The sequence below is a fragment of the Coptis chinensis genome, chromosome 8 (genome assembly GCF_015680905.1).
Source record: "Coptis chinensis isolate HL-2020 chromosome 8, ASM1568090v1, whole genome shotgun sequence".
NCBI classification, from domain to species: Eukaryota; Viridiplantae; Streptophyta; class Magnoliopsida; order Ranunculales; family Ranunculaceae; genus Coptis; species Coptis chinensis.
The window spans coordinates 3,019,429-3,024,905 of record NC_141463.1 but is presented as its reverse complement, the minus strand read 5'-3'; the positions used below and the strand labels follow the sequence as shown (position 1 = coordinate 3,024,905).

The window sequence follows — 5,477 nt, the reverse complement described above, 5'->3', positions numbered from 1 at the left end:
CATGATCCAAGACAAAGATATATACGATGAGAGTATATAAGGACTAGCTTATACTGGTGCAAAGATCCTTCTCACTATCAGCAAATTACTAACTGTTTCTGTCTTGTAGGACGGTTCTGGGCGAGGATGGCCTAATGTTGAGAAGAAATGTACGTTTTTTAACTTTTCAAGTTACATTGCGAGGGTTCTTCTTTGTGCATCCAATTTGTGGCATGTTTTTTTGCTAAGTCGTTTACAAAGGCTTATTTATAGATGGAGTATCTTTGTTACATAGCTTTAGGAGGTCTTCAGGCTTGATAACTATTTATTTTTCCTGGTTCTTTTCGTGATATCTTGCAGCAGAACCTGTTCAAATTGCATTTGGTCAGGGAAGTGCATCAAGTTTTATTAAGTGATATGGTCCTCCCAAGAACAGGTCTCAAGGTGTTGTTTCTGAGAGCGATGCAAGTAAAGATTTTTATACGTTAGGATATGACTACAGCCAGATAGATAAGATGTTTATTAGTCTATGGTTATGGTGTCTTTCGAGGTAGCGGGCATGATGGCTGAGAAAGTCTATAAAGAAGTTAAAAACTAACTCTCTCTCTCTCTCTCTCTCTCTCTCTCTCTCTCTCTCTCTCTCTCTCTCATGCACTGAGTTACTTATCTCTCTACTTCTCACTGTAGGATTACTATAGTTACTATCCATTTAGCGCCCATGAGGAGGCTAACTCAGGAAACCTAGGTACTTGTTAAATAACATTAGAGAAGGAATATTGCTTTTTAGTCAACATCCAGGATGTGCAACACAATTGATGCCTTTGGACAACATGAGAGAAAAGGCAAGGTTTGCCCAAAAACTTGTCCTGTATTTGTAAAACTTTTTTTTCTTTGTTTTATTTCATGAAGTTTAAATAATTTTGCTTTCCTATATGATTAAGTGATGGCTCTTCCATTGGGTTTTCAGCCCATTGATGTTGATTATATTGTTGTATCAAGTGGTGTCATATCAACTTGGGTTTAGTTAGATTGTCTTCGTTAATTTAGGATTTGCAATTCATGGAGCCATACTAGGAGTGTAGTGCTATGACTATTTTCTCAAATTTTTGTTCGTCAATAAAAGTTTCACATTAACTTAATTGTATATTTGTATGGTTATCTTGTTCCGAGTAACACGTAACATTGGTAAAAATTGAGATGTGGACTGGTTTTGCTGGGACAATCTAACTGTGAAAGTGTTAGGAGCTCTTGATATATTTTGAATAATGTAAATAGTTTAATCTAAATTAGAATCTTGCTGAAATTTTTTAAGTTTAGTTTAATTTTTAAGTGCAGTGGTGTGACTAGCTAGTAGTGCAGTGGGCTAGTGTTGCAGGTACTGCTACTGCTACTACTACTACTACTTCTCGGTGTTGTTGCTAGCTAGTGTGTGAGTGTGTGCAGGTGCAGTGGTGCTATGAGTGCTACTAGTTAGTGTGTGGACTGGTGGCGTGTAATGTGTGGACATGTGGTGGTGCTGCTGGTAGTGGTGCAGGTATATGTGAGTGTGCTTCTGGTAGTGGTGATGTTGGTAGTGGTCAGATATATGTTAGGATGCTAGTGTGTGTGTATGTTAGTACGTGTGTGCAGGTGGTGGTCAAGTGTGTGTATATGAGTGTGTGAAGAGTTGGTGCATATATATATATTACTATTGTGAATTAAGTAACTGTGGGATAGTTCGTTGTTTAACCTATGTCTATATTTTTTAGACTAATTCGTTTTGCTTACTAATGACTACCCTTATAACATAGCCATATAAAAGAGAAGTGTGCACATCCTTCACTTGTCCTTTAGCTTAAAATATATGGTTAGCTGTATATTTTTCTATTGCTTATTATAGACTAAAAGGTGATTTTTCTATTATAGGGAAATGGAAGTGCACTCTGGTTGATGCAGAGAATGTTCATATCTTTGCATTAGTTTTTTTTTGCAAAGGAGAGAGTGAACAATGTATGGTTGAGAAACGAAAGAATCAGAGCTTGGCAGAAGACTCATTTAGATCGATATATAGTTTATTAGAATATTTGTATGATGTGTTCAAATTTAATTAGTTTATGAGAGTTTGTTGGATCATGTAAATTATATAATTAACATACAACTTTTTGCATAAGAGATTATATAATTGAGAAAGTTTTTGAATTTTATATGGATTATGTTATGGTTCAAGTTTCTACAATGGAGTTCATTGTTTATAGGTTTAAATGTTTTCTACTATAAATTATCTACAGGTGTGTGTGTGTGTGTGTGTGTGTGTGTGTGTGTGTGTGTGTGTGTGTGTATATATATATATATATATATATATTGAAAAATTCAAATCATTATTTTTTTTTTGGAAAAAAAATATAATGTTATGACGGTTGAAGAAAATCAGTCAAGAAATACTGTCATTTCTTGACGTTTTTTGCTAAGAAATCATGACGGGTAGAGAGAAGATGACACAGTAACTCACCCATATTATGACCTTTTCAGATGAAAAAATGTCATTAGAGCATGACCTTTTAAGATAGCTTTCTAGTAACCGTCATAAATTTAATGACAGTTTTGGTAGACTTTTTATGACGCCCCTAGTAATGACGGATTTTTTATGACGCCCCTAGTAATGACGGATTTTTTCTCACCCAAAAGCCGTCATCACAAGCGTATAATGATAGCTTTTAGTTGTCATTAAAAGCCTATTTTTTATTAGTGGTCCTCCGACAATTAATTAAAGTTTGTCTTCTCAGGTCAATAGTCAGTATGTACTATTTTGGAAATTGTCTATGAGGAATTTTGATTTAGTACGCACGGGGTCATTTTACATATATTATGAATAATTGATAATTACTGCAATGAGTTTGATGTTATATGTTTCAATAATAATCATTTTTCTCTTTAAATATCTTTGCAGGTCTTCCTATTTGAAATGGTGTTTTAATAGATAGGATTACAGGTTATTCTCTCTCTATTTTGCAGTCTTACTATACCAAACAATTTGTTGTTCATGTTTTAGGTTATGTGCTTCTAAGAGGAACAATGTTGACTAGAACCAATCATCTATGCATGTTGGAGTTTCAAGAAAGTTCTCAAAGATTCTTGAGGGCAGATCACTACATTACTATTCCAATCTTGATAATAGTAGAGGTACCTTATCTGTTCATTGAACACATTCAATTCTTTTGCTACATTGTCTATTTTTAGTTTTTAGTTTTTAGTTTTCTGTCTTTTTTATTTTTCGTTGTTAATTCTTTTTGTAAGTCAGTCATAAAAATGTAACCGATATGAAATACACCTATATGGATTTAACTGTTTGTTGGATTAATACCAATGTAGTACATATTGATTATTAGAAATAAATCAAATACTTATTCGTTCAATAAATTTTTTGGGACATATTGGCTTGAAAGAATAGTTTCTCGTAAGTTAGTAAATAGTTAGATCGAGTGTTTATCTTTAAGCATTAACAACCATTATTTCTCTTTTATTAAAATTTCACCATCTAACTTGAGAATTCATAACCCACCACTGTTCAATGAGAAATATACACTGAGTGAAAATACCAAATTAACTTCACATTATCACGTATCCATTACGAAGAATCATAAGCATGTTTGTCTCTAAAGTATGTTTTTTACCTTCTTAGCTCAGTGGTAGAGCGTGTGGTTTTAACCACGCGGTAGTGGGTTCAATCCCCACAGATGACGCAATTTTCATGAATTTGTACTGATAACGGAAAATTGAAAACTGAATGCAAATGCATCATACTAATCTCAAAACATAGTTGTATGGTATGTAGTGTGAAAGTCTCGACAAATATAATTTTGCATTTAAAATGGTGTTTATTATATATTTTATTGTATAATTGGGATTGTCTTGCTATTCAAGTGGCTTCATTAATTATGATTTTCGCCTTATTTGACATTCTCACAAAACTTTAATCAAATTTTATTATTAAACAACAACAAAAATAGTTGAAGGGTTTTATCAGGGTGGGGTCCCCATTCTATTATTAAAAAAATCAATTATATGAAAACGGACACCGTTTTGTGAAGGGTGCCGATTTATGTAATTTAAGTAAATAATTTAAAAATATAAATAATTTCGTTTTCACAAAATGTGAACTGAACATATTCCGCCTATGAATTAAAGTGTAAATTAGGGGGAAAAAATTACTAGTTGTCAAAATACAATCAATTAAAAAATGTCAACAGTTAAATTTTGAGTTCAATGACTTTTCCAATTTGAATTTGTGCATGAAAGAAAGATAGATTCTACTTTTAAATTTTAGGATTTGTTAGTGGTTTGTTCATGAAACAAATGAATTATGTTTGTTGAACTATTTTTTTCTTTTATTAATACTATATTATTATGCTTCAACGCCCTTTCTACGAATCATTACAGTATTTTATAGTTAAAAATTTTTTTTGATACATAATAATTCAAAAAATATTATAAAAAAATCAAATCAATTTTATGAAAACGGTCTCCGTTTGTTGAACGGGATCAAAAACTAGTTTAAAGAATAAATTACGCCGTTTAAAAATATTCATATTACATTTTCGGTCTTTTCAGATAGAAAAAAGACAAAAAAACCCTTTAGAATTTCAAATAGGCGTATTTTTTGACTTGGGCCTTGGAATTGGGCATACTTTATGTCAAAATGACCGGCTTGGAACCAGCTTTCCAACAGATCTGGCTTTGCCCCCAATCAGAATTGTAAAAGTGAACGAAAATGGCACTAAAGTAATTTCCAACAGCTGTGGCCTTTTTAGACTTAACCTAATGGACTTTGTACTCACATTAGAGACCCAAAGTCCCCATTTTTGGCCCATGCACAAAAATGTAACCCTAATCCTCTCCTATATAAAGAGGGTTAAAGCTAAACTTAAAAAACTACTTACTCTTAATTATTACCCTCTCATTAGTTTAATTTAGTTTTTAGTTTAGAATTAGGGTTAACATTGTAGTTTCCATTAAACATTAGCAATAAAGCTTTTTCAATTCAAGTTCTTTTACATTATGTTTTATATTGATTGTGTAGTTAATATGAATCCGATGACACAAGGATAAACCTCCATTAGAGGGGGTTTATGAAGCCATGTGAGGATGATTAGTCTTTAGTTCATTATTGTTTTGCATAAGAACTTCAAGTTCTTCGTTGTGAGTGCCTAGAGATAGAGCTCATAATGGAGAACTAGATATTATAAACCCCATCAAAGAGATTTGTGGGGGTAGGTGCTAATCTCTCTTGCTAGTCAAACAATGACTATAAAGATGTAGGTTGTTTACAAGGGATCAAGACAGGCAATTCGATGACTAAACTAATAGCCAATCAAATCGTGTGGTGGATTAACCCCTCTCTAATCCTTTCTCATATCATCAAATCATTGTTTATAATCTTAAAAGTACTGTTTTGATATCTTAGTACTCTCATTAGTAAAATAGTTTAGCAATCTAAATGTGCATTCAAGTAACATACAATT

General features: G+C 32.6%; 1 long non-coding RNA gene across 1 annotated transcript; it reads left to right on the top strand.

Annotated features, from left to right (window-relative positions):
• The first annotated feature begins 629 nt into the window (after positions 1-629).
• Positions 630-2,162, top strand: LOC147479331 (uncharacterized). Its single transcript, XR_015206955.1, has 2 exons — positions 630-826; positions 1,885-2,162. It is a non-coding gene; the product is annotated as an uncharacterized LOC147479331 (long non-coding RNA).
• Positions 2,163-5,477: the final 3,315 nt, after the last annotated feature.